Source organism: Sipha flava, unplaced genomic scaffold (genome assembly GCF_003268045.1).
Source record: "Sipha flava isolate LNK unplaced genomic scaffold, YSA_version1 85_pilon_pilon, whole genome shotgun sequence".
Lineage (NCBI taxonomy): Eukaryota > Metazoa > Arthropoda > Insecta > Hemiptera > Aphididae > Sipha > Sipha flava.
The window spans coordinates 225,820-239,434 of NW_020273627.1; positions in this window are offsets into that span (position 1 = coordinate 225,820).

The following is a 13,615-nucleotide window of genomic DNA, read 5'->3' on the forward strand; positions in this document are numbered from 1 at the left end:
TAGAATTATTATATAACACGTATTAAACCACTGTTGATTCACCCCTTGCGGGTGTTAATTATTGAATAAAAAATAAAATAAAATAAGGAAAACACCTTAATTTTTTATTCGGACGACTGCACGTACCCGAAATCGTGCGCACCGAATTCGTAGGGTTTGGGCGGAAAGACGTGAAAATATTCAATCCCGCGTCACACCCGATCTATTGCGGTTTCGACGTGCTGTACTGGAGATAGTGTACGCGGCGATACAATTGTAATCGACGTGTATGCTGCGGCGGCTTACACCGTCCAAGACGAGACGGTCAAAAGGTATATTATACAATTTTTTTTTTTTTTTATATATATATTGTTATTATTTCACAGGTGATGGACGGTATTTTTTTTTCCCCCAAGGACGTTTTGTGACAACGACGTTCATATTGTGCGGAGCAAAGTACGTAGACCTTTGGTGTGCGCCCGTAGACTGCGGCTATCATACGGCGAACGCTTACGAGTAAATAACCGAAGAAAAAAATAAATAATATAAACAGAAACCGAACGGTCACGACACAAAAATGTATTGGCATGAGATTTCCTTCAAACTAGAACGATAAATTTACGTCATCTTCGTACGCGTAATCCTCACGAGAACAAGCGCGTTGTACAGGTATTCTCGTTTATCTGTAATAATATGCTATATATTAATAATAACAATATGTACACGCATAAAAACGCACACGCTATGGACGAAAGTTCAAATATACCTCCGACGTGATTGACAATTGTTTTTATTACGTTTATTATACACGCGAAAACCGCGTACTATAAGATTATCGATATAAATCGTTGGCGCAATGCGTATGTCCCACCTGGAACGTCGGACGTGCTGCTTTAAACTAATTATATTAGCTGACATATTATCAAATGTATATTCTAATTCGTATCGAAATGCCGTTCAAGCCTCCAGGTCGAAACATTTTGAATTCACGCGTAAGAGCTCTTTATCGGCCCGAGACGGCATGCACTCGTATGTATGCGTACTAACGAGTTTTCCGTTTCACCTGTCGACGGAACCGTATTTTCGATACAAGTTTATGCGAGACATCAATATACGTGTGTGTTTTTTATTTTTTTTTTCAAGTTGATAGATTTCTTTTTTTGTTTTCAAACGGACAATCGGTCTCGAATAATAATTGTAGGAAAAAAATTGTTGCCATCAAAAATAACTACATTCGACGCATGCATTGCTCGTGTACATTTATATGTACGTATGCAGAGCCGTTCTAAGGATTTTTAGGGTCTGGGACAAATTTAATTCGGAGGCTCCTCAATAATCACATTAATATACGAATATGATAAAAAAAAAAAATACGCACTAAGTTTGCAACATTTTGGTAATTATAGTTTCCTAAACTTCAACCAATCAAGGTAATTTAAACGCATTGATATAATGAACTATATTTTTAATAACTTTTCAACAATGCGTTATCAGCTACCGTCTTTAATAAAAATTAAATTCATTGTTAATAGTTTATGAACAGCTGTTGAAAATAAGAACTTGGATGTCGTCGCGTCAATACTTGCGATAGCGAGTTTTTACGTAAATTTGGATAAAATTATGTCGTTCTTCACACTCCGGCAACAACCATAATAAATTACAGTTATGACCAGGTGCGTACACAAAGAGGGATTTTAGGGGTTCAAACCTCCCGAAAATCAAAAATATTATTATATATGTTTTGTAGAGTAAAAATGGTACGTATATTGTATAAGTAAGAAAACGTATAACCTAAAACTACCTCGAAATTGTGTACGCGCCTGGTTATAACTATTTAGAAATTAGAATAACTGAAAATATAGCCCTTAAATATAAATAATCAATCTGAGCTTTAAGGGGACCCTTTTCCAAGACTGTGGCCCGTGCCAAAATTGTGGTCCCGCTGTCCCCTTTTGGCGACGACCCTGTATATATGTATAAAAAATAAGTTTTGAGCATACGCTTATCAAATTGTTTCTTCCGAAACGCTGAGAAACGATATTGACGGATATTTATGATCGGTTTAATTACCCGCAAGTATTTATTATACTTATCAACGTATTATATGCCCCGCGCAGGTTGATTGTCGTGTTTCGAATATTTTTTTTTTTTTTGTATACCCTTCCATCTTTTCGTTCCTTTCGTACACCGAATGTACGAATTACATTTCTTTCGAGGTCAAATACTTTTCCGGGCGACGTACCACCGCCCGGAATAAAATTGGCAACATTCCTTTCGTGGGTTTTCAGAATTTCGCGTTCACCTTTTTCCTCAGGAATTCTTTTATCACTCGTACAAATTATGTACCGTATTGTTTATGCGGACAGTCGCGGAGAAATATACCGCGGGGAACGTTAATCCGTGCACTAGTACAACTGCGCGACGACAACGATCGTATCCGCAACCAACCCCTACACCATCCGATTCGGCGTGATGTTGTTAACGATTAAAATTAAACCGACTTGAAAACGCGCAAAAACAGTTGTCTATTTTTGTTTTGAATAGTGCCGATTTTCTCGGTTTCACGCATTTTCCTATTTCATTTTCGGACATTGTTCTTGCCGTCGATGCAGCCGTCGACTGAACGCATTTTCACAGACAAGTCGGCCGTTCAAGCTGTTCGAGCGTTTTTCTCCAACGTGCATTTTTCTCATCGAATTTTTTACCGAACATAACGTACATAATTTTGCACTTATCCCCCGGACGATTCCTGTACACGGTACGCGGTACGAACGCACTACTAGTGCTAACCAAACGGTTTAGCTATCGCGGTCGGACGATGATCGTTCGCGACTCCCGTGCAACTTTCGAGACCGGAACGGAAGTGGCACACGATCGGATCGGACACCCAAAAAGTTAGACGGTGTGCACCGTCATGCGATGAACCAGATGCGATCCACTCGTAAAATCACTGTCGAACACGATCACGCGAACCTGTAAGTGATTAATTGATCCGTTCCGTGAGCCGTAGACAATTCGTTTGTTCAACAATAACAATATTCATTAAAGATTGATGGCACGAAGAATACATGACTAGGATCAACACACTTATGCAACAGACGAATATTTTTTGCAAAAAACAAGGTATTCGGTTGCCGTCTAAAGAGTTTGAAGTCGTGATAACAGAATAGTGGCGAATCGGCTTCGCAAACGTAAAACTAGAATATTACTGTTGACTTCGTGCCGAGTTTATTGCATCGCGGTGCGCACCACCGCGTCCGTTATCGTATTGTACACGCGGACAATGTTGTATGACGGTAAAAAGCCGAGGCGGTCTTGCGCGAAGCGAATCGTGTTGGACTCGGACGGAGGAGTTGAAAAGGATAGGGAGGAGCAAAAAACCGTTTCGTTAATGAACGGATCTACGGATTGAAAAAATTAATAAATAAAAATTCCGATATCGCTCGTGTTGGTGATAGTTCGACACCCCGCGCGCGTTGTACACGTTATTAGACGTGTTAGGTACCTAGTTCAGGACATGGATGACACGCGTGCGCGCGCGCCTCCTCCGTTGATCGATAACATAACGAATACGCGCGTGCAGGTATAGTTTGTACGTGTATGATATGTACATTAACACTGTAGTGCACCTCATTATGTAATGATAAAAATTCTACTAGAAACAAAATTTTCTCATCTCAGAAAAATCACTGGAATTCAATACTAACGTCTAAAAACCATAAAAATACAAAAAAAATAAAAAAATAACTATCTAAAAATGATAAATCTCTCCAAATCATCCGTATCGCAATCGGCACTATATTCTCGCACACTCATACTTAATTTGAAAGGAGCTTCGACCGATGTACGACATGCCCTTAAGCATTAATTATCAAACACATAGCGGAGGAGTGTACACAATATACCTCAATACGCACCGACCCTAACTCAACATAATACAAACACTTGATGGAATCCAAACTTTGATAATTATCACATAATTAACCATCACAAACGTTATTAGTAAACTGTAATATCAAACTTAACTTAACCTATATAATAGTAATGTGTAATATTGTAAGTTTTAATTGTAATACTTGACGTGTGTATGATGTGCAGTGGCTGTATTTAGGAATTTGACACCAGGGGCAATAACAAAAAACGCCTCATTATACTAAATACAAATTTCTGCGGGTTAAAATGATCTTTCTGAAGAACAATTCTTTGCTAGTGTACACAAAAATATTCTAAGTGCAATGACCACACTAAAGATAAATATTCATCTAGATAAAATTGATTTTATCTGTATCTGTATGTAGATATATTTTAATTTATCATTATCTATCTCTATCTAGATATATTTTAAGTTCATATATCTTATCTATATCTAGATAAAAAAAAATTATCTAAGCACAACACTGATTATCACAGTGTAAATTTTAAACTTTGAAAATTTACTATTCTCGCCGGCGAATTCATCGATCATTTCTTCATTTGAAATTCTCTTTATTTATTAACTTGAGCTATTTTTCATAACTAATTTAACACATACAATCAGAAAAAATCTACATACTTCAAGAAGTACGATGGACAATTTTCGTTTGGAAGGTAAAATAAAATTACGGACATTGCACGATTTTGCGTATCGATTGACTGGTTGCGCGCGATTTCTTGATAAATGTATACAAAATACTTGCTCAACCCGATTTCCGATGCAAATCCGTCCGAATCAAAATCGTTAGGTTCGGTGGCGCACCTCTATTCGAATTCAGCCCGTACATTATCATTATTGTTACTACAATACGTGTCGGGGTAATGAGCTGTCTCGGTTTTAGACAGAGCCGTGTTCAAAACTTTGGGTGCCCTCGAGCGTATGATTTACGTCACCCTCGTCCATATGTCAATACAATTTTTATCTACATCGTTCGCGAAAGGGATTTTTAAACATTTTCACCGTGTTCAATGTTTACTATACGGATTCCGGTCATCGTCCCGTTGTAAGCGTTTCGTCGATTGCAGACAATGCTGGGTAGCATAATCGAACGAATTCATTAAATTTTTTACTAATAACTTCGAATTACAAAAATAATTAAACGAAATGTGTTGTTTAATATTCGTTATTTTTTTCTCTTAATCGATTTCGCCTAAACATCTTGCCGCCCACCTGGACATGTTTCCGACCCGTTTCCCCTTTTCCCCCTTCCCCCTCGCATTGAGTACGTCTTTGGTAGATTTGTAGGTATGTGCTGACGGGCGAGCTCGGGACGTTGCTGCAACAGCGCAGCGTACTACTACGCGTATATAGACGAATCGATAATAATAATATTTCAACGTTCACGCGGAAAACGTGCAGGGAGCGCTCCGATCGATTTAGCAAATCCGGCCCGGGGGAAAGGGTCGGCGGGTGGAAAAAGGGTTTCAGGAGATTTATAGGTGCCACCGGTGCGATTGTTTTCGGCATCTTATATATATATGAGTATACACATGCACTCGGTCGTCGTTGACACAAGTCTTTGCACAAGTCCCCGCGGACTCGACCCGACGGCGCGAGAAGAGTATGTGGTTCATACGCATTCGTGTGTTCGCGAATGAACGCGCGTATCCGATGTAGTGTCCGAGGGATCTGGAGCGAGCGGACAAAGGTTTACGTATCATTAACCGCTGCTACCTGTTTGCAGGTCTTATTTTAATGGACAGTACGACCCAAATTGGGTAGTAGGAAAAATCAAAAGACCAGTTGACTTTATGAATATGACCATCTTACAAAAACATAATTTTCCTTATAAAATGATTGAATTTCTACTGAGTATTCGAAATTTTTGTAATTTATAGACACAACTTAGTACCTAATAAGTAACGTAAGTCTTTGATATTTCGATGATTGATTAATCTATGAAATTTAAATTTAAATAGTGGTATGACGGAAATGATCCGTAATTTTTTTAATATTTTACCACGCGATGGTGAAAATTTTAAAATATCAATATACAATTTATTTGGGGAGAGCGAAAGTATGCTAATCTAAATAAATTTCATAAAACAAACTTTTCAGTGTGTTTGGGCAGTAGATAAAAATCCTTACAATAAGCCCTGCGTGTTTGCATGTAGGTATGCCTAATAGTAGTACATAATATATGGTATGTACACGTTCTAGTCTCGGCCCTAGACCTCGTATCCGTGTAAATATACGTTCGGACGTAAGATGGCCGATGACGCAATCAATGTCGAGACATTATTTTATCTACTGTAGACGCGGAAGTCGAAGAAAAATAAAACTGGCGATCGCGGTCAACGGCCAACAGCAATAAGAACGAGTGTAATGTGTACATCTTACGTTCTCTTGTTCTCGCGGATTCTTGTTGAACAACTTGTGCGCGTCTTTAAGCGTCTGTACTCGAGGGGTTCATTGAAACGTAACTTGATGCCTGTGTACAGTGGCATATTTTTAAATCTGTTGTGGAGGGAGGGGGTTTAACATATAAAAAATACATATAATACTTATAATAATGCATGTACGAATAATTTATTTTTATACAGTCATTACAACCGCATGGTATAAATTAATGTTATGTTTCTCTGTACCCACTCGCAGTGTGTCATATTTATGACTTTTGAACCTTTTTCTTCTTTCTGGGGACTCTGGAGACCCGATAACCTTCCTCACCCCTCCCCCCTCGAAACTATGTCACCGCTTATACACTTATAAGTGTCCGCATCATCGTATTTATATGCGCCGAACAACGATGTAGCATGATGAGATAGTACTGTTGTTGGGAAAAATAAAAAAATTATTAAATAAATAGACCCGACGATGATGGAAATCGAAAACCACTATAAATCGTAAAATGTAGTAGCACACGTATACCTATACGTATGTCTACTCAAAACGTAATATTATAACTGCGTACATGAGTGTATACACACATATATATATATATATACGTATATAAATGTGTGTGGCGATGAAAGCGTTCGATTTAGTTATGGTATCGAAACACTGTTGATTGAAAACTAATAATTAACTCGAATCGATTGTGCTTCCGTTGATTAACGTTTGCCGAAAACGAGTGTGTGTGCGTGTTCGCGTTAATAGTAGTATTATATTATTATAACCGTACCTCTAAAATATTTACATCAAACCTTCGGAGATTATATTACACGTATGTATATGTACACAATGTATATAAATGCATACGCAATGTCGTACATTATTATACGTATTTTTAATAAGATATTGCGTAACGCGAGTTTTTTCCCGACGAAAACGATAACCATAATGCGACTCTATCAGTAATTTATAATAATATCCAGTGATTATACGTATTATACATTATTTTATTTTATTGCGTATACATACACCTCCTATAAATACTCTTTTATAATAATAATTTTTTATTGGAATATTCGAAAACAAATTATTAAATCGGTTTCGTAAAAGTATACAGGTATAATACAATGATTGGGGCGCGTACAGATACGTATACATATTTTTAAAACGATCATTCTCGTGAACACAATCCTGCTTACCTATCGGTTTTATCGGATACGATGTGCGCGCGTGTGTTGTTGCGTTTAGGGGCAACGAAAGCTCGTGAAACGAACGCGCGTTTCGTAGTAATTACACGATACGTGCCATAGGCCGCGGACACGAAAATCAACAAGGATTCGGAGCAGGAAGGAAAATTATGATCCACCAAGGAAATTATAGGTTATGAATTGTAACGCATCATGTGCACGTATTGCAGGTGTTTAGCGTCCGGTATCGCTGCGCTGCACACGAACTTACGTCGTTTAAATTGATTACGAAAACGTATTTTTATTCAATAAACAATTGAAGTCTTCGTCGGTTCGTACCGTTGATTTTAATACGGATACTATTTTGGGCGAATAGTGTTAGAAAACCAATGGCTCGTACGATCATTATAACGATTTGTACCTCACAACCGTAAGGCCCCAAAAATTATTATCGTATTCTTTTTATTATTTTATATCTATTCGGGTATATCAATTATTATTGCTCGTCTAGACTCTAGACAGAAATTTAAATTTAATTTGATCCTTTACACTTTGTGTACACGAACGTTGTGGCGCATTTGAAAACATTGGCCCATGTTATGGTAATATTATTATATGATTAATAAATATTCATACTTGATACTTTTGATGTTTCACATATAACGTACTATATAATAATTATTAATGCACTCAAGTTTCTAATATTAGATTTTGATTACACCAAAAGTTTCAACTTTTAAGCACAATAATTTATGATTTCAAGCCTATTAAGTTTTTGAATTTACAAATTTGAATATACGACCCAACCGTTATATTGTTTATTACAGTCTTGGTCGCTGTTAATAATTTATAACAAACATTTTTTATTACGTTACATAAAAAAAAAATGAAAGTTTTATGAAAGATAAAATACCTTCTAAAAAAAAAAAAAAATAACATTGTTTATGCATTATACAATCGTTTAACTTAGGTAAATACATATAGTGAAGAGGTTCCTTATTACATTCGAGAAAAATTATTATCTTTTAGATTGGACTGCATACGCGTAGTACTACGGAGTATGATATACACGAATGGGGAGGGAGGTCGAAAGAAGTTTTATTTATTTTTTTTTCCCCCGTCCTTATTCGCGTCAAATATTTCCATACGTTTTGCAATGGAAACATTCGACGTAATGACTAAAGTACTAAAAGCTTCAGTCCATTTGAGACTCCCGAAGTATTCGTTTTTACGTTTGTAACCAATTTCGTTCAGACTATAGTTTGATGGCATTTCGTGTAAAATGTTTCCATTTATATGATTTCAATTTATATATATATATATATATATATATATATATATATATATATATAGATATGAGTATATAACATCTACGATTTTTTCCAAGAACTGAAGAATATTATTTTGTACAGAAAATACATTCCCTCCTGTTTAAATAACTCGTGCGACTATTCGATTATTGATCGTATTTTTTTTCCACGCATTATATTTTGTTTTCAACTAAACAGTCGGCGTACAACGATTTTTTTCTATACAACAGCAAAAGTAGTATAAGTAAATCGCATACATTTTAGCGTGTAAAACGTGTTAAGTTATAATACATTATAAAAACTCGCTGGGTTGTATTGAGGCGGTATGTGCGAAAAATCATGTAATTGTGATTATAACTATTTTTCATGGACTCCATATAAGACAACGTTCGCAGGTGCGTTGACCATACGATAATGACTATTAACACTGTATAATTAATTAATTGTGTTTTACGATCATTTTTACTGCTTGTAAGTTTTTTATTTTTTATGATCATTATTGTTTTTATTACCATCTCACACACAGCGGTTATGATACGCTTTTTCATTAACCTAAGTACTGTTTCACCGTTTTTTATACGCACCACAACTTACACTAATTTTCATTAGAAGCAGTCGTTATTCGAACCCGCGAAACAGATAAAATTTTAACACGTTCATTGTACGGCAGAAATCAAGCTTCCCTATTCGGTACGTGTACCTCTGGACGAGAAACGGACGGAATTCATCCGCCGATTAGTGCGTATTTGTATACGATACGAGATGTACGCCCTCGACAACGATTGGAAGCAGTAAATTATTAGATTTGTTTTTCCCCACGGGCACCGTCGACGATTTTTAAACGGTAAGAATTTATCACCGGCACACAATGTCATTACTTCCAAGTGCAAGGCGATGCACAAACAGTGTACTCATTTGTAGTACGAAATATGCATGCGAGAGGGCCGGAGAAAATACTTAACTCGTTCGACGCACGCGATCGATGTATTCGCCGGTTTGCGGAAGGACAGCGCGTCGTCTTTGCGGGTTTTGACCAGTTGCCCTCAGCAGCTGTTTTCGGCATTTAAAAAATGTACCGGTCGCCCTCACATATAATATAAACACAATTACAACTCGAAATTGAGGAGGTAAATATGTAAATAATAAATAATTAATATAATAAATGCATCCGTCTTTGCGGCCAACCGTCCGGCCGGTCCGGAGTCGGTTTTCCGTTGGCCGCAGACGGTTATGTGTACAAGTATTCACAACGACCGCGACGATAATTACGCGAAAAATACATGTTTGTGCTGTGTTATCATACTATTATTTCGGTTTTTGAGCTAATTAACATCCTGGTCTTTATAATTTTTTTATTTAGTTTCAAATAACCGTCTACGCACGTCTACTGCGCGCACGATTATTATTGTTTTTTATGTTTTCTTTTTTCTTTTTTTTTTTTTTTGCAATGAATTTTTTTTCCGTTTTCTTTTCGCGGAATCTCGACCACTGCGCCAGACTGTACTGTTCGCGCAGACCCGTTTCTGCCAACGACGACGACGACGATGACGTTATATTCTACTAGTACATATACTACTACACCGCGGGGGCAAAAAACCTGAGAAAAAAAAAATTATAAGCCATACTCGTGTATACAGGTATATATGTTCACAAACCCTCTATACTTGTCCAGTCTTCCTTAGTGACGTGCGCGAGATTCTTTTGTTCTTCTTTATTCCAGTTCTTTTCTCGTGTGCACCGGCGTAGTACGCGAAACTTATAAACAAACACAAAAAGGCATTATAAAAATGTATAACGAATAGAGCGACGCGCGTAGTATCGGCCGCGTATAATACGTAAAAGTATTAGATGAAAAAAGAGTTGGTTCGGCGGAGAAAAAAAAATAATAATCTATATATATTAATACTTACGTATATATATATATATATATATTTGCAATAATCTCGTATAATAGGCTAATAAATTATGGACGCGTCGTCTGGATGCGCATCGACGACCGCTATGGCGGACAAGGTCCTTCTTACCGCGGCGGACGAAGGAACGATGACGGCGGCGGTTTCTTTTCAATCGTTTTCAACTTTTTCGATGGTAATTAAAATTCGCATGATCCGGACGCGCAACAATGATATTTAATGCGTCGTAATAATGATGATGATAATAATAATCGGTGACGACGGGACAAAGCGTATTAATAAAAAAAAAAAAATGTAGGTATAATCGACGACCGCATCGAGAACAGGTGATCGCGGTAAACATATCGCAGTGGTATGATACGATAATATATATATATATATATATATTTTTTTCATCTCAATAATATATCGAAAGTTTGTGGAATTCGTTCCGGAGGTATTAATCCTGGTCGATTTTAGGCTTAACGATTTGGTGCGTGTGTTTGTTTTTTTTTCGGTTTGATGAAACATATCCGACGGACGTATCGTTGTTTCCTTTGGAATATCGTTCTTCGGAAACGGTCAACGATTTAATCCTATCGGGTCTCGTGTAAAAATTACTATTACCCTCGGGCGCGTTTTAATGCTACACACATATCACGACCGTCGTCGTTCGAACACTTATTATTATGCTGACGGTAAAAACGTAGGTATAATTTTGATAACGGAAAAAAAATGAATACTCTTATTTTACCAGTAACGACGACTGTTATTGGCGTATGAGTCACGTTGATGCGATAGTGTATACACGTATTATACTATTATTTACCGATGTCGGAGAATTTAAAACTTAAGAAAAGGGTCAGCTGTTTTTTTTTTTTTTTGATATTTAAGTGTTTTTACCTACCTTAATGTTGTACGTAACGATCGGCCGTACGGATGGGGTTTTTTTTTTTTTTTTAAAAAAGTATATTATTTCCGTGAGACTAATGGATTCGGACGGGTATGTAAAGAGGTTATTGTAGTGCCGTCGAACTCTAAATTCTTATATATTATAATAACGCGGGTTAGACAAATCGTTAAGGGTCCAACGTGTGTATAATTTGTGTGTCGGAGCGAACGTTTTTCAGGTTAAAAGGATATGGAAGAGAGAGAGAGAGAAAGGGTTTTTATGCGTTTAATTTTTCGATAACTCATCCGCATGATACGGTGTACACGCACTTGAACATGAACAGCGTGCGAGTTTCAACGCATCTGTTGTGCGCGCGTAGTCTGCAATTTCGGTTCCCGCAAATGATATTTGAAATCTAAAATATGCAGCCATGGGCACTGCATATTTATACCGACCGAGACTCGATTATACGTCATAACGTGTATTTATGTGTATATATTACGTTATACATGTATGTACGTGCGAGTGCTTGGCAGAGATAGAGAGAGATAGAGTGAGAGGGAGAGAGAGAGAGAGAGAGAGAGAGAGAGAGAGAGAGAAAGAGAGATGCGCCGAGTGTGAATTAATAATATTTCACCAGGCGGGTAGGTGCGAACATAATTTTGCATATTTCCCGAAATCCTTTCCACGTCCGCCCGCAGAAGCGAATATATATGTACATGTATAGGACACGATGATATTGCAGCGGAAAACATTTCCAAAGGGTTTTTGTCTTGCCGTGTAGCTGATATTCACGTGTCTCACGACATAATGCATAATGCACACACGTACCTAATAATAATAATGCATAATACACGCACGTATACGTACTTTATGTGTAACTCCTTGCACACATATTTTCTTAAGTATACGCTACAGGTGCATATTATATAGAAATATTATTACGAAGATGCCGGGATTCGTTAATGAAATTCAAAATTTCCCATCTTTTGCACACCGTTCTCAGTGGTGCTGATAGATACGCAACACCTCGCGTGCATATTGTTTCGTACATACTATATAAGCATACGTATGCATGATAAATACGAACATAAATATGAGACCTTAGTGCCGGTTGTTCTCGACGTTCGTCATCAGACGATAGAATGTAATAATGTTTACGATTTCTTATAGAAATTCATTCATTCATTCGCCACGAAAAAATAACTGTAAGTAACGAGAGAGAGAGAGAGAGAGAAACTCGCGCGCGATTATAATATTATCTAAAACCGTGGTTCTCGGTCGTATACATTATAAAATATACCAACGGTTCGCTTCTTACGCAGACCGGGGATCCAGTCGCAATGCGATTCGTCTTAAAACCCATAGAGGTAAATCGTATATTTATAAAAGTGCGCATAATATAATAATCAAGTATTCACACCAGGAGTGCGCAACCCTTTTCGGTCCACCACCCTCCAATCAATTTATTCCCATTAGGCGACTGCCTGCGTACAATAATAATACACTCGGTGTATAACTTACGGTATTAAGTTATGGGCTCTGTATTAAAATTTCGCGACCTCCGGGTTTATGCTCCATTGGTTTACACAATTTGAAAATCGCATGTATACGAAAAATAATAAAAACACGAGTTATACTTAAACGTGTTTGAAATACAAAAATGTATTTTTAAATCCGACGAAATAATCAGGACGGTGACTGTTGGTTCCTCGATCGCAAACTCACGACGATTACCACCATTCGTTAATTTCAACGGGGCAATACTTACTCGTAAGTCATTGCGGTCTCGAAGTATCACGTCCATCCATACCATATACCAGTCTTGGACTATGATACCCGGTATACACGCGTAGTAACCGTAACAAGCGTATAATGAATTGTGTTAAACTACCTTCGCCGTAGTTCTACCGAGAACTCGGTGTGAGCCGTTTTTTTCGCTCTTCTCGTCTTCTCGTCCGGTTCTACTGTTGCGACGCACATAACAATACGAATTGCTTTACAAAACCGTATTGCAATTCTCATACGCAAAGCGGTCCGGTAAACCT